We start from the raw sequence: 17,886 nt of genomic DNA, 5'->3' as shown, positions 1-17,886 counted from the left end.
GAAACTCTAAAGACTAATGGCAAGTGCAATTCTCCAAAGTGAAACCATTGTTCTGTTATCAGAAGAATGGGGAATAAATGATAAGTAGACAAAAACAAATTGATGTATTTAGAGAAGGTTTCCCTGAGATAATGCCATTTGATCTTGGCTTTGAAATATATTTAAGATATTAATAGACAGATGGAGGGAAAGAAGCATTACAGGCTCAGAAAAGAGCATTGAATAATGACAAGTGACCTTAAAGAGCATGAAGACGTCCAGTTCAATTTGTTTCTCTAAGCAATCGCATTGCTTTCTATTCCTTGAAGAGACGCTAACAATATAAAAGAAAGCAAAAAGGAAATATAGTGGACTGATTTCATTGATGTCCTTAATTCTTGACCCCTCCGTACCTCTTTCAGTGCAACTTTGTAGTTTCTACCTGTTTAGACTCTGTAATTAGCCATGCAATTTGTTTTGGCAAATGGTACCTTAGGAAACACAAAAAGGCTTCAAAAGTAATGACATAATTGTGTTTGCTGCCTCTGCTATAAGAATGTGTCTGGGCTAGCCTGCTGGAGGAAGTGAGAGACATACGGAGCACAGCAGAATTTCCCTGCTGACAAACAGCCTACTCCTAGACATATGAGGGAGTCTAGCCAAGATTAGTACTTAATGCACCTGAACCTGACTATAACTGTAAGAGTGAGCCAAGCTAAAACCAACCGAGCCCAGCTCAGATCAGCTGAATGCCAGAGAAAAATGAACTAAACAAATATGTATGTTCGCATACCACTGCTTTTTTTTGCTTGTTTGCTTTGTTTTGTTTTGTTATTATGCAATGTCATTTGAGTACATGGATAATTGATACAGGAATAAATCCTTATGATGGAGGATAAAGTGGGAGGGAGCTCATAAGTAGTTAAGGTATTTCAACAAATTTCTGGAAGGTTAAAAATAAAAACATATTCGCAAATTAAGTCAAATAGGGGAGGAAACCACCCAGGGGAAGATTGCAGCAACCGCCAAATGGTTTTCTGGTTCTGGTCTTAGAATTTGCATGTACTGGTAGCAGGTTTAGAAGTGCCGTTGAAAACAAGGGGATTATTTCAAATTGTTTATAGATAACTTTAAGAATTTTCCTTAGTGTCAACTCCCTTACCAATTCAGAGTGATAAATGACAGAATAATAGGCAATCTTGAATGCACTTTTAAACAAATGATAGGAATATTCTTCAGAGAGACTGGTTGTTGATACTGCAGCAGTGGGGAATGTTAGCTGACAGAAATGAAGCCATAAAAAGGAGAAAAGGTGGAAAGAAGACTAGAGGACAATAAAACTTCAGTTAAAGGCAAAGGAACAGGAAATGTAGGTTTATGCATTCAATATAAGGTTAAACAGGTAACAAATAAAACTACCAACATTTGGTAGGTGGATGGGATCAAGAGTTTTCAGGTGTATAAGTGAAAATAGTCTACTTTTCTCAAGGTGAGAAATAAGGAAATATTGGTATACAGACATTATTTCATATTATGGAGGTGAGAAGGAGAACTAAACACAATGCACACAAAAGATTGTCTCCTGAGTGGATATAAGAATAGAGAAGTTTGGAGTGAGAGAACTTAGTTACCATTATAAGCTGTTTGATTTGATTTTAGTTATTTTACACACACATACTCAATAGGTTACTTCAAATATTCACACACACAGAAATGGTATTAAGAGATAGGGGTGAGAGTTTAGCCTAGCAGTTAAGAAATTCACATCCCACATCAAAATAGCTTGGTTCAATTCCTTGCTCCAGATCCTGACTCCAGCTTCCTGATAATGCAGACCCAGGGAGGAAGCAGTGCTGGTTCAAGTAGTCGGATCTCTGATACCCACCTGGAGGCTGAAGGATGTGTATTGCGTTCCTGCCTGCCTGCTATGTCTCCAGTCTAGACCAGCCATTGCGGGAAGTGGAGAGTGAGCCAGAGGATTGGGAGAGCTCCGAGCTCATTTTCTCTCTGTCTGTCTGTCTCTCTATATGTGTGTGTGCACGTGTGTTTCTGCTTCTCAAATAAATAAATGCATGCTTTTTAAAAGAGATAAGTATATTTTGGTATAAAATATTTGAAATCCAGGTATAAGCAAGTTCTTGGAAAAGTTCATATGAAAAATAAGTATTATCAAAAAGCTCTGCATGTTTTAAAAAACTCTGCACCACAAATAAACTTATCTTTTTCAATGAACTTTTAAAAATTCCCTAGGGTTCATTCGTGTGTGTGTGTGTGTGTGTGTGTATTTATGTGTGTGTGTATTCATTTGTGAGTAAGCCACTAGTCAGCACAAGGCCAAGAAACAATTTCAGACATTTAAAATACGAATACAATTAAGGCACAGAACGGCATGCTTACAAGATTGTATTAAGAATTAAAAGAACAGACATTGAAGATTTATCACTGGAGTATTAATTTTAGGGATATACTACAATAGCTACACCAGAGGTCAAGGAGATATTGCTCTAGATCCTGTTCCCACTGCTGCTGCCATTGTACGATCACTTGTAACCACAAAAATTCTGCTTGAATAGAGTCCCATGGAAGCTTATGGTGAAGAGGAGTTAGTCTTTCGTGCTCAAAAACAAATGTTTCTGGTATTTACATGGAGAATGGATTAGAGAGTGTCAGAACACACTTAGGAATTGTTTTAACTAGCTCATGAAACCTGCGGCAGAGGGGATTGTTGATCCAGTCACCACATCTCCATTTTTGTTTACTAGTACTGACATTATGCAGGAAGCATATTTTATGTTATGCTTGGTTGGTTGATATTACCTCTGCCTCTTATCCTATGCGGCAATCAAAACAAAATAAGACGGATTGGAAGTTGGACTCAGGACGCACTAGAGGCCCTCACTGTTCATTCGCTGCTGTTTGCTGTCTGTGTGATTCCCCAGAGAGAGGAAGGTCCCTGGAAGAGCAGAATTCAGAGGAGCCTGGATCTCTGACTGTAAAACTATTTGGATACCATAGAAACGCATGCTTTCATTTGTCATGATTTTAAAATCATAATGTATCTCCACAGTACACAGATAGACAGAAATGGAGTTATTCCCCATAAACAATAAAGGCATATGGATACATAAACAAAAGGGGAGCAGGTCTGGTCATCTTCTGAGCTGTTTCTACATTAAAGGGAATAATCTTAAAGCAGGAAAGTGAATCAGTATGGTTAGGAGGGAACTGAATTGAAGGAATTTCTAGAGCAGAAATCAGACTCTGAAATTATTGATCAGAGTAAATAATCCATTTTACCTTTGAGAAAGTGTGGGAAATTAGAAAATAAGGAAAGAAGTGATGAACAATCACTGTCCCCTTTACAAAAAAGAGAAAAATGGAATAAAGAAAGCAGACATCAGACTTTATGAGAGCAATCTCTGGCAAGTTTCCAGACGAATTATGCAATATACAGTTAATTGTTAGTACTACAATATAACATTAAGTACGTGTATCCTATAGAGAAAGATTTTAATCCCTGCTCTGCAATGCACTAATTGTCTGATTTTGACTGTGTGACTTATCCTTTCCATTCCAAAGTTTCCTCATCTCTGAAATGATAATCATAATTCACTCAAACAGGGTATACTTCATTTTTTACAAGATTTTGAATTTCTAAACCTGGGAAATGTTATGTTAATGGAACATTTTGCCAAATACCTCATTCTATACTGAGGCCTGGATCAATGGTAAGGAAAATGGATATGGAGTTTACTGGGAGTTAGGTGTCATGGAATTAATATGGATGTTCAAAACAATATCGATGGGAGGGAAGTTATGGGGGGAAAAGTCGCTATAATCCAAAAGTTGTACTTTCCAAATTTATATGTATTAAATAAAATCTTTAAAAAATAGATTTTTATTTAAAGTCTTAATATTCAACTTTTCTTTTTTTAAAGATATTTTTATTTATTTATTTGAGAGGTAGAGTTACAGACAGTGAGAGGGAGAGACAGGAGAAAGGTCTTCCTTCCCTGGGTTCACTCCCCAAATGGTCGCAACGGCTGGAGCAGTGCCAATCCAATGCCAGGAGCCAGGTATTTCTTCCTGGTCTCTCACATTGGTGCAGGGGCCCAAAAACTTGGGCCGTCTTCTGCTTTCCCAGGCCACAGCAGAGAGCTGGATTGGAAGAGGAGCAGCAGGGCCTAGAACTGGCGCCCATATGGAATGCTGGCGCCACAGGTAGAGGATTAACTTATTGTACCACAGCGCTGGCCCCAGTATTCAACTTTTCAACTGTGGAATTTCAGTAAATTATTAAACTCCTTGGTACTCAGCTCTATAATATGTAGAATGGAAATGATAATATCATGGATGTTTTTGAGTGGGCGCTTGCTTATATGGAGTAATTGAAAAAGCACATTTCATCCCTTTATTTTTTGATTATAGGCTTTCATTACAAGCATCTATATTGACTGACATTACTTTGAGGTGTATGCCTCAAGATATATAGTTATTTCTGTAACTAAATTATTTAGAAACCTTTGTGATTTCATTGTCTCTTATCCTCATCTGGAATTTGCTGTATTGAATGAATATGAAAAAGACATGGACTATTCAACTTGTAATATCTCCCTATCTCTGAAACTACCAGGTCTGTCTCATTGTGATAGTAAGAAAAGATCATTTTACACAGAGAAAATCACTCCAAGCAAATAATATACAATAGTTGGAGGGTAGTTAAGTCAGAAGCAAATTGAAAATCAATTTTTATAATTAGTCTCTGATATGTTGAGGCTCAAAGACTTTTATGCAATGGAGAACTTTATATCTAGTAAGACTTATTAAGTTGTTATCCACTTAATCATCATACATTAGACTCTTTCAGATTAACATAAGTTTAAATAGTTCAAAGATGCTTTTCTGATTCATCTAACTAGCTTAACTGATGAATTTTTAAGTGCTGGTGCCTAGATTATAGGTTGGATTGGTATTAGGAATGAGTGAGACATTTTATCTGATATTCCTAAATTCCATGACCTCTGACATATGCCACTTAGTGCTGGTCATATACCATACACTTAAAAAGCCTGTAATATAACATAACCTTTTTTATTGTAGTTTCAGACTAGCTGCTTTTAATGGGAATGTATTAAGTATAACTTTGACCTGGTCAGTCGAAAACATGCAGCAAGGAGGAACTAATACAAAGTTCAGATTTCTTCAAACTAAACTGATATACTACTAAACTGGAAACACGTATTTTTTATCTCATTTTTGTCCTAAAATATCCAATGAACAGTCCCATTTTTTCTCTCTTAATTGTGCCAATAGATACCTTGATATAATGAGAGTAATGGCCAGAGATGAGATTTGTGGTCTAACTTCTGGATTCAGACATGTATAGATCAAGCCAACTTTTTGTATCCCTTTCCTTTTCAATTAATACCTACATTCAAGTATTATTAGCATCTGCTGTACATCTGCAAGAGTTCCCCTTCACACCAAAGTATCAGTTTCGTAAATAACCTATTTCTTGTATTGCTCTGCCAATTTAATTATGCCATCCACTCCACCTGCAAGTCCCCCTCCCTCTTCTTCTTGCCTCACTGATTGCTCCTCCTACAGGTAACTTCATGATTTGTTGCAAGCATCTTCTCATTCAGGGCAATTTCCTCGTGCTGCTTTGTCCAGCCTGAATTGCACTAGTGTGCTTTTCTCCTTCATAAAAATACGAGAGTCTGTCTATCATAACGATAATAATATCACACACTAATCTTTTAATTTACAAGTAGGTAATTCTAGGACTTGCAAAAATTCTTAAGGATCATGCAATTCTGCAACAAAGTATACATATATATTTGGCTATGAGGAAAATTCACCCATTGAGTCCCTTTATATAAGCCTTATAATACATTAAGTCAAACTGGCATCAACAAATTTACACACAGGATAGATAGAAGAAAGATGGGTAGTAAAACTTTTTGATTGATAGTTTATGTATTTTTGAGGCGCATTTAATTAATCCTCCAATCTGAATCAGGGCAAAAGGAGTAAACAGTGTAACAAAAGGTTTGGAGATGAAAAAAAAAATCTAAAGCAATCTTAAGAAAAGTAATTGAGTCTACAACTAGATGTTTAAGCAAGAAACACACATCCACATGTCTATTTTGCAAATGATTGTGCAAATAAAATGAAGGAAACCCATTTTGATATATCGTAAATCTGTTCTCACTTCACTCCCATCAGACAAAACACTACTGTGTGTATCTGGAAAGGCTGGAGTCCTCTCCAGAAACAATACTGAAGTGCTCGGATCGGATCGCCACAGGCTCAAATCCATTCAGGGACCACAGATATCTTTATTCTGCCTGCGGAACTTTGATGCTACTCATAATAAGGAGATTAAGGGAAGTGTTGGTTTTCTGAATTGCATCAATTGCTGGTCATGCCATAATCACATATGGTTCATCTCATAGCTGTGAAAAATCCAATCCTTTGGGAATTCCCTCTAATGTGAGAGATAGGCTTGTAAAGCAATAATATATACAAATTTGATTTAATTATAAACTAGATTTTTGCAGCTAGGTTTCTTAAAGTTCTTCAATCCTCTGGGGTTACCTTTCCCTTGAATATTTCATTTAAAAATTGTGCAACTTCACTTATAGATAGAAAACAAGACTGCATCCCAATCCAATACCTCAGACAACTGACCCTTTACTACATATATTGTCTTGTTTACATTGAATTCTGATTTACCTATATCTTTCTGTGTGTGTATGAGTGAATATGTCCTTTTCTCCATCTTATATTCATCTAGATATGTAACTGGAGTTGCAAGATTTGACAGATGAAAACAAAGCCATCTAGTTAGCTTTAAATTCTAGTTTGAAATTCAAATATAATTTAGTATCTTGCATTATTTCTGTTAACTCTAATGCTAACATCCTTCCCTGAATTTACCCTTACAGGCCTTTCTTTCAAGGCAGATATGTATAGCCAGGAAGTTACAAGAGAGTAAAGAAGTATCAAGTATGTTTATTTTGTAAGTTACATGGCCATTCTTATTTCTTTTTTTTTAAATTTATTTATTTATTTATTTTCTTTTTTTTTAACTTTTATTTAGTAAATATAAATTTCCAAAGTACACTTTATGGATTACAATGGCTTCCCCCCCATAATTCCCCTCCCACTCACACCCCTCCCATCTCCCGGTCCCTCTCCCATTCCATTCACATCAAGATTCATTTTCAATTCTCTTTATATACAGAAGATCGATTTAGTATATATTAAGTAAAAATTTCATCAGTTTCCACCCACACAGAAACACAAAGTGTAAAATACTGTTTCAGTACTAGTTACAGCATTACTTCACATTGGACAACACATTAATGACAGATCCCACATGAGGAGTAAGTACACAGTGACTCCTGCTGTTGACTTAACAATTTGACACTCTTGTTTATGGTGTCAGTAATCTCCCTAGTCTCTAGTCATGAGTTGCCAAGAATATGGGAGCCTTTTGAGTTCTCCGACTTCTATCTTATTCAGACAGGGTCATAGTCAAAGTGGAAGTTCTCTCCTCCCTTCAGAGAAAGGTACCTCCTTCTTTGATGGCCCATTCTTTCCACCGGGATCTCACTCCCAGAGATCTTTAATTTAGTTGTTTTTTTTTTTTTTTTTTTTTTTGTCAGAATGTTTTGGCTTTCCATGCCTAAAATACTCCCAAGGGCTCTTCAGCCAGATCCGAATGCCTTAAGGACTGATTCTGAGGCCAGAGTGCTATTTAGGACATCTGCCATTCTGTATAGTCTGCTGTGTATCCCGCTTCCCATGTTAGATCGTTCTCTCCCTTTTTGATTCTATCAGTTAGTATTAGCAGACACTAATCTTGCTTGTGTGATCCCTTTGACTCTTAGACCTATCAGTGTGATCAATTGTGAACTGAAATTGATCACTTGGACTGGTGAGATGGCATTGGTACATGTCACCTTGATGGGATTGTATTGGGATCCCCTGGCACATTTCTAACTCCACCATTTGGGGCAAGTCCGATTGAGCATGTCCCAAATTGTACATCTCCTCCCTCTCTTATTCGCTCTGTTATATTTAACAGGAATCACTTTTCAGTTAAATTTCAACACTTAAGAATAATTGTGTGTTAATTACAGAATTCAACCAATAGTATTAAATAGAACAAAAAATACTAAAAGGAATAAAGTATTACATTGTACATCAACAGTCAGGACAAGAGCTGATCAAGTCACTGTTTCTCATAGTGTCCATTTCACTTCAACAGATTTCCCCTTTGGTACTCAGTTAGTTGTCGCTGATCAGGGAGAACATATGATATTTGTCCCTTTGGGACTAGCTTACTTCACTCAGCATAATGTTTTCCAGATTCCTCTATCTTGTTGCAAATGACCAGATTTCGTTGTTTTTGACTGCTGTATAGTATTCTATAGAGTACATGACCCACAATTTCTTTATCCAGTCTACTGTTGATGGGCATTTGTGTTGTTTTTAAAGTCAAAGTTACAGAGAGAGATGGAGAGAGGAGAGAGAGAGAGATCTACCCATGGGTTCATTTTCCAGAAAGCCACCATGGCCAGTACTGTGCCAGGGCAAGCCAGGAGCTTCTTCAGGGTCTCCCACATGGATGCAGGGACTCAACTACTTGGACCATCTTCCACTGGTTTCCCTGGATGGGAACTGGAGCAGCAGGGACACAAACTGGCACCCCTTGGGATGCCGGTATCCCAAGTGACAGCTTTACTCACTATGCCCCGGAGGTACTTATTTCAATGAATTTTTCCCTGTTTCAGTTTGATTCTTGGAATCTCTCTACCTGTCATGTGGCAAAAGTTCTCTTTGTCCCTAAAGTACCTCTTAGTTATCAGCAGTTTCACCCTGAAATTTTTGTATTTTTCCTAATATCAAAAAGGCTTCTTATTTCATTAGATTATATATTTCAGCTCTTTTAATTTATTTTTCCCTGGCCCATTCACAAAATTCCCTGAAGTAGCTGGGAATGGAAAGCAGTATAGAGGTCAGGTGTGGCTTTCTCTTTCACATATTAAGTCATCATCACATTATATTCCAATACAAAAAAAGTGTGCTCCCAAGAAGAGGGTGACTAGTAACCTTTATCATTTTAAAGGTGAATGTTTGGCCTAGCAATTAAGCCAATGATTTGGAGGTCTGCATCTCACATTGAGATGCCTAGGTTCAAGACCTTGCTTTGCTCTCGACATCAGCTTCCTAGTTATGCTCACTCTGCGAAGTAACAGTTAATGGTTCAAGTTATTGAGTAACTGCTATCCATGTTGGAGACCTCAATTAAGTTCTGCAGGGCAACAAATATTTGGGGAGTAAACCAGTAGATGGAGGAGATCTCTATCTGTCTTGGCTTCTCTTTCTCTGTCTCTCTTAAATAAATAAGTAAGCAATTTTAAACTATGTATTTATATATAAATAATATGCTGCCTTATTGTTATATAATTAAGCAAAAAATTGAAAAAAGATGCAACATGTTATGTATAGAGAAAACATAGGATGCACAATGAAACTGAATGGGCCAACAGGAAAAAAAAAAGACAATCTTCACTAAGCGTTGAAAGACACATAGACCTTTCCCGCATACACAGTAAGAAGTGGTTTTCCAAATAGTTTTATTTTTGTGTAATAAGTTCTTACAATGGGAATGTTTCCAAGTTTCCATGTTGCATGTGGAATATGTATTTAAAATGTTCTGACTCAGAGAAAGGAAGGAATTCATGGAAATTAATAATCAACGCCCAAATCAAAAGTGTGGAGATTTTGTCTTTGCAACTGAAACCAGAGCCTGAGACAGTTATTCCAGCACAAGACAACTTAGTTCCAATTACTTGGGGCATGAAATATTTTCCCTTTGGATATGGATGTCCTCTTGATTGCACAAGCAGATGTAACAACACTGAACAGCCAAAGTTATTGGAGTTATTATTGCGAACATGGAGTCAATATTGTAGAAGCAAGTCAACCCAAAAGTTCTGCAAATCACATGAAAAATATCTCCTGCAGGATACTCCATGAAAAATTTGGATGCGCTGTGTACTTTACATGAGTCTTGAGAATTCTAGGCTTGGTAACCCAAAAACTTCCCTATCAGCCACCAAGCAATTTATGAGAACAGAATTCCCTAAATAATTTGCTGATTCTTGCACACAAGAATTGGTAATTAGTTTATTCTGTCTTGCCGTCTTTCATGCTTAAAATAAAATCAGCTCTAACAGAAAATCATAATCCCATAAGAACACAAGGATAGATAATTATGAAAATCACCAATAAACGAGTCTTATGTGAAAATCTTATTTACTAGATATATCTGATATAAACTCGGCTGTGAAGGTAAGTTGGAATTTCATTTACTATTTTTATTCCATTAGTGATATTATACAAACACACTTGCTACTGTTGTATATTAGACTTTAAAACTTGTACTTAGTGTAATGAAGTTACTTGAAGATGTAAATTTCACCAGTAAGTAATTAATATATATTAAACTAAATAATGCAACCCTAATTAAAGAAAATCAATAATATGCTAATTTTAAACTCTTTTTTTTTTGTGTGCCTTGAGAACACCAGGAATTAGATTTCACCCACAGAGGAGATGGGGAAAATGGCCAGCAACTAATCCCTCTGTGTTTCTAGTTCTGATTTCTCATGCCAGAAGATGGATTCCTTTGAGTCATGGAGTTTTATTTCAGCAGGCATTCTGAGCACCAACTCAGTGCTGGGTCTCTCCCTTTGCTTTGGAGTCACAAGGGTGAATATGCAGTCCCTTCCCTTGGCAACACACAATATATTGAAGGAAGTAGATATGTCAACAATTAAATGTAATATGATGGTAATGTAAAGACAGAAGTATACCTGAGATTGATAAACAAATTACATCGGATCAAATATATAGTATATGGAAAAATTTGGGGTTCATTTCCAAATTAGATTCTGAATGTGTACTGGTAAGGAACTTTTAGTTCTCTTCACTAACTGGCCTGGTCCACTAAAATGGACCAGCTCCCTGGCACAAAATTGGAAAATTGAACAGTACTTTTTTCCTGTTTGTTAATATGTACTGTCACATAGGACAGAAGGGAACTTGGGCTATACATAGGAGCTGCTCCTTACTCAATGCAGAAGTTAGGAAAACTTCACAAGGAAAATGAGAGTTGAGCTTAGATTTTATGGAAGGGAGACAAAAGAAATAGGGGCGGTGTTCTGGGAAGAAGACATGGTATATTGGCTAATGCAGAGAGGAAGTCTCTCGGGTGTTATGTTCAGAAATCAAAACGGGCTAGATATTGCTGGATCATGACATGGGAATATGAAGTTTGAAAGACAGGCAGAGGCCAGACTTTGGATTCCTTTTAATGGTACCCCCAAAGGACCTCATAAGGTATTAATCAAAGATTCACTATCTTGCATCGGGCCAGGCAATAAATACCACAATGTTGGATACCACTTTCCTGGACACCGCTTTTCTGTTACAGCTACTAATTTCTGCCTCACTTCTTCCTTTGTGGGAAAAAGCAGCAATGAGTAATATGTAAATTGATGGTCATGACTATGTTCCAATACAAGCTTATTGATAAAAAAGCTATGTGCTAGATTTGATTCAAAGGTCATACTTTGTCCACATTTGACATAAGTAATAAGGGAACATTGAGAGGCTTTAAACAGTAGAATGCCATGTTCACAATTACATATAAAATGGAAATTTGTATTTTTTAATTATTCATTTACTCTTTTGAAACTCAGAGTTACAGGAAGAGAGAGAGGGACAGAGAGACATCTTCCATCTGCTGATTCACTCCCCAAATGGCTGCAATGGCCAGAGCTGGGCCAGACCAAAGCCAGGGGCCTGGAACTCCATTCAGATCTCCAATGTAGGTAGAAAGTGTTAGGAAAAAGAGGTGCAGAATAGAGAGGAGATAATGTACGAGTTTACAGCCAGACCGAATTTATTCAGAGAAAATAAATTCACAGAGGTGGGTGACCAACTAGCAGCACGCACATTGATGAAACACGTGGCAGAAGGCCCTGACCCCCAGGGTCTGATGGGGATGGGGGTGGGGGTAGGGGCAGTAGGCAGAAGTAATTCCTGGAACTGGTCTTTCAAGTGTTCTAGCAACTGGTCTTTCAGGTGGGCATGAGGGTGGGGTATGAAGGCAATGGGGTGTGAGACCAAATTGAGATTCAAGGGCAAGGAATGCATTCCAGTTTTATCTATCTTTTGGGCAAGAAGCGAGAATGGCTGAGGCTTATGTCTTTGTTCCATCAGAAAGGGTCCAAGCACTTTGGCCATCTTCTGCTGCTTTCTCAGGCTCATTAGCAGGGAACTGGATTGGAAGTGGAGCAACTGAGACTTAAATTGGTGTACATATGGGATGTTGAAATTGCAGGCATTGGTTAAACTTACTGAGTAACAACCATGGACCAAGGAATTTATATTTTTAATCAACAACAGGAGTCACTGTGCACTTACTCCTCATGTAGGATCTTTGTCCTTAGTGTGCTGTACATTGAGATTTAATGCTAGAACCAGTACTCAAACAGTATTTTTCACTTTATGTTTCTGTGTGGGAGCAAACTGTTGAAATCTTTACTTAATGTATGCTAAACTGATCTTCTGTGTGTAAAGAGAATCAAAAATGAATCTTGATGTGAATGGAAGGGGAGAGGGAGTGGGAAATGGAAGGGTTGCGGATGAGAGGGACGTTATGGGGGGGAAGCCATTGTGATCCACAAGCTGTACTTTGGAAATTTATATTCATTAAATAAAAGTTAAAAAATTTATATTCATTAAATAAAAGTTAAAAAAAAACAAATTCCTCAAATGAAGCTGATAGGTATTCAGCTTTGGTAATCAACTTTCTTGTTTTTAAATATTTTATTTGTTTAATTAATTATTTGAAAAGCAGAGTGACAAATAAAGTAAGAGACAGAGAGACAAAGAGATCCCCCATCCTCTGGTTCACTTTCCAAATAGGTGCAACAGCTGGGTCTGGGTTTGGCCAAAGCCAGAATTAGGAGCTCCATCCTGGTCTCCACATTGAATGACATGGGCATAACTCCTTGGGCCATCTTCAGTTGCCTTCCCATGTGCATTAGCAGGGAGCTGGATCAGAAGTAGAGCAGCTGGAACTTGAACTAGCCCTTCAATATGGGATGTTGTTGTTATAAGCAGTGGCCTAACCCTCTGCTACACAGTGCCAACCTGAGTAACCAAGATTCTTGAGTCCAGGTTCTGTATTAGAGTTGGCCCACAGAACTTTCTGTGATGATGGAAATGTTGAATATCTGCATTATCCAATGGAGGAGCTCCTGGTCATGTGTAGCTATTAAGCATTTGAAATGGAGATTGTATTACTGAAGAAATGAATTTTAAATTTAATTAATTAAAATTTAAAATCATCGTTTATCTTCCTTTATTCATTCTGTTTCCATCTTGCCTGATGAAATCCTTTTCTTCTGGATTATTAAGCTTTATTTTATTTATTTACATAGTAAGTAAGTTATAAGCTTGATAGAGTTAAGAAAATGGTCATTTTATAATGTAAGTTGATTTTGATTATTTGTTTTATTAATTATTTGTATTTGACTGTTGTGTTTATTAAAATGGAATTTTTTCAAAATGTTGCCTTTTAATGATTTTTAAAAATGTTTTCTATGTATTGTGCCATGATTAAAGGCATCCTATCTAGTAAATACGCACACACACACACACACACACACACATATACACAAAATTCCATAGTTTCTTCTGGCAATTTTATGTTTGAATATTTACTTTTAAATATTTGTTCCATGAGAGTTTATTCAAAATATAAGACAAATTTCTTTCTTTTTTTTAGACATTTCTTTTTTTTAATTTATTTTTATTTTTATTATTTTTTTTTGACAGGCAGAGTGGACAGTGAGAGAGACAGAGAGAAAGGTCTTCCTTTGCCGTTGGTTCACCCTCCAATGGCTGCCGCAACCGGCTCACTGTGGCCGGCGCACCACGCTGATCCAAAGGCAGGAGCCAGGTGCTTCTCCTGGTCTCCCATGGGGTGCAGGGCCTAAGCACCTGGGCCATCCTCCACTGCCTTCCCAGGCCACAGCAGAGAGCTGGCCTGGAAGAGGGGCAACCGGGAAAGAATCCGGCGCCCCGACCAGGACTAGAACCCGGCGTGCTGGCGCTGCTAGGCAAAGGATTAGTCTAGTGAGCCACGGCGCCGGCCGACAGATTTCTAACAATTTTTACAGACGCCTATCCAAGAGATACAATTTGAAAAGTTGATTTGTACCAACAAACATGTTATTGCATCATAAAAATTCTGTGTATATTTGCATGTATAGCTCCAATTGTAATCTATACTAATGATCTATTTATGAGCTAGGACTCTGTTCTTTATTATTTTTAAAATTTATTTTTATTTACTTGAAAGGCAGAGAGACAGACAAATTGACAACTTCCATCTGTTGGTTCACTCTCCCAAATGCCTAAAACAGCCATGCTTAAGTCAAAGCCAGTAGCCCAAAACTCAATCTGAATCTCCCAAATAGGAGGCAAGAACCCAATTAATTGAACCATCACCTGTTGCCTCACAGAGTATACACTGGCAGGAAGCTGGAATTGGAAATACAGCTGGAAATTGAATCCAGTCTCTCCAATACTGAATGACAATGTCCCAAACAGCTTCTCAGTAGTTTGCTGCACCCAACTCTTGTCATTCACCAATTTTTGAAACTGTGATGTCAAAGTCTCTAACCATGATTGTGGAAGTTTTTATTCTTTTCATTTTTCTTCATGTATTTGAAGATCTTTTACTAGACACATTCACTTTTGTGACATATATCCTCTTGACAAATTGGCATTCCCATCCTTATGAAGTCTTACCTTCCGTAATTTGTAATAATCATTCTCTTGGAGTTTCTGTATCTGATATAAACATAGCCAATTAAGCCATACTGCACACATTTTGGCAAGTCATATGTTTTATATAATCAATTGCTTTCTATCTGTCTCTTAATATTTAAGGTTCAGCTCTTTTACTTTGCTTGTAGATAAGTATTTTTTTTAATCTGGTCAGCTAAACTGCCTGAATTGCCTTTTAGTGACATAATTAATGTTTAAAATTTTCTCTGATTTTTCATTGTAGACTTGTCTGTTATTATTTGAATTTTGAATTTTTATGTTTTTAAATATAGCACACTCTTTTAATCATCTCTTTCTTTATTTAGTATTTGACCAAGGATTTTACACATACATTCCAAATTTTTACATATTTATCAGTGTTCATATTTTTAGTATTTTTTATTTAAGTTATATAAGTTCAATACATTTCATATATATAGATTTAGTGCTGGACGCTCGCCTGTGAGAGTCCAGCATAGTAAAGACACGATCGCTGCTTACTCGGTTCTCATGGAACTTTATTCATCCAGATGCAAGGCGAAAGAAAAGAAGCCAAGCCCTCATCCTCCTACACAATACTATCCCCATTATATACCCAAGGTTCCCCTAGCAGGATGCTCCCAGCCAATGGCAAGTCTGTTCACATGCAGTCCATGCAGGCACAGTCCAATCAAGTTGAAGGGCACATAGTGCCTCAGGTTGAAAGTTCATCTTGCTCCCGTCGGGGTTGTTTGTGTCTTCAGGACATCCTGTGGTTAGCACTTCCTTGAATTGTTTTGCTCAGCAGCCAGCACTTCCTTAAATTTTTTTTGCACAAGTCGTTAAAACTGGCCATGCAAACAGCAAAGTGAGGAAGTTCCCACAGGTGGCCAGCCTGTGGTTCCCCACAATTTAGGAACATACTGGCACTTCCTCCCCCACTCTCCCTCCCTCCCATGCTCCAACCATCCCCCACCTTTGCATTCCCACTCTTAATTTTCACAAAGATCTATTTTCATTATACTTAATGACTGTGTAGTTAAATGTTCGTATCGTAACACATTACCTACAACGTGGACAGATAACGACCCTGCAGGACCATATTTACTCCCCTTATCCTTTATGCTATCATTGTCATATGTCTTACACATGCACACATTAGAAACCCTCTGAGAAAATATAATTTTGCCTTCTTTAAATTTATTTTTAAATGAATTTATAATACATTAGATGCTCAGGATCACAGTAAATGCATGATAATTAATAAACACAGTTCTCGTCTACTTTAATGTTAATGTGGTATTAATATAAATAGAACAGATTCCATGTGATTCATAGATACATTTCTAAGTATCCTTTTTTCTTTAAATAATATTATTTATTTTGAAGAAGAGAGGAAAAATAAGTAATTATTTTTCACACACTCAGATATTTACCTTTTCCAATGCTCATTCAAATTTCATATGTCTTTTTCTATTCTATATCTTATATGCTTACATTTCATATGCCTTTGATCAATGTACAAATGGTATAGTATGGAATAGTCTTTTTATTTTTTTAAGATTTTATTTTCGTTATTTGAAAGTCAGATTTAGAGACAGAGAGGGAGAGAGAGATATCTTTCATCTGCTGGTTCACTCCCCAACTGACCTCATTGACTGGGGCTGAGCCAGACAGAATCCAGGACCTTGGAATTCTATCCGAGTCTTCCCTTTGAGTGGCCAGGGCCCAAGTCCTTGGGCCATCTTCTTTCACTTTCTGAGACACATTTACAGGGAGCTGGATAGGAAGTGAAGCAAACAGGACTTGAACTGGTGCCCTCACGGCTTGCTGGCATTGCAGGCAGCAGCTTTACCCACTGCCCCACAATGCTAACCTTCTAAGATAACCTTCTTTTTGTGTGGGGAGCAACCTGGACTGGACTGAGTTACTGGAATTAAGACTTATTCTATGCATCTGCTCTCCCACAATATGGCGCTGGGAGAGGAGAAAACAGCTTCTACGCAGCTGCCTCCAGTTCAGCCAATAAACTGTAGGACTTGCTCCTGATTGGAGGAGAGCAGCGTACTCGGCGTGTGGGCAGCCGAGTTGGGATTGGCAGAGGAGGACTATAAAGGAGGAGAGAGACGGCATGCACCAGGAACATCTAGGGGGAACATCTGAGGGAACACCTGTGCAGCCCCCGAGAGAGCCGGCCGGCGGTGTGCTGCTCCCCTGCGGAAGTGGGGAAAGCGGCCAGGGGGAACCGCCCTTCCACGGAGGTGGAAGGGATAGTAGCCAACCCGGGAAGAACCAGCAGCAAACCCGGGGAGGGCCGAGCAGACAAAAGAACAGCGCAGGGTCCTGTGTCGTTCCTCCACGAAGAGGGGGAGCGACATTTTTGTCCTCAATTTAATTGAAAAACTTCCCATGCTTCCCCAAATTCCAGCTTTGGGCTTGTGTTATTTATCTATCATTGTGTGAATTATTAACTTAGTCACTTAAAATAACAAATATTAACTCACTTCCTCTGTAGATTGGAAATCTAAGTATGACATAACTAGGTCCCCTGTTTAGAGTCTCAGGAGGTTGAAATGAAGTTATTGGCTAAGTTGTATATTGATTTTGATACATAACTGGAAATCTATTTCCACGTTCACTCAGGCTGTCTAATAATTCATCTGTTGGGATTGTAGGTTTGAGAACTCTTACTTCATGTTGGCTGCTGGCTAGAGGTTACCTTTAACTCATAGATGCTTCCTACAGTTCTGTGAAACCAACCACACTTTCTTATCATATGGGCTTCAGAAATGTGGTGACCTACTTCAGCAAGCCAGGAGTCTCTAAACTTAGACTACTAACAAAGTAAAGTCCTATGCAATTCAACCAAATCACAAGAGTGACATCCCTACTTTGATCATATATGTTGTTTAAAAGCAGTGCTGGTAGGTAAATATCACCTTAGAATCTCAGTGTATATATGTATTTTGTTTTATTGACATATTTTAAATATAAGAATAGAAACTG

Source organism: Oryctolagus cuniculus, chromosome X, assembly GCF_051225735.1.
Source record: "Oryctolagus cuniculus isolate XC-2025 breed Fujian yellow rabbit chromosome X, ASM5122573v1, whole genome shotgun sequence".
Classification (NCBI taxonomy): Eukaryota; Metazoa; Chordata; class Mammalia; order Lagomorpha; family Leporidae; genus Oryctolagus; species Oryctolagus cuniculus.
Note: the sequence above shows the minus strand (reverse complement) of the source record.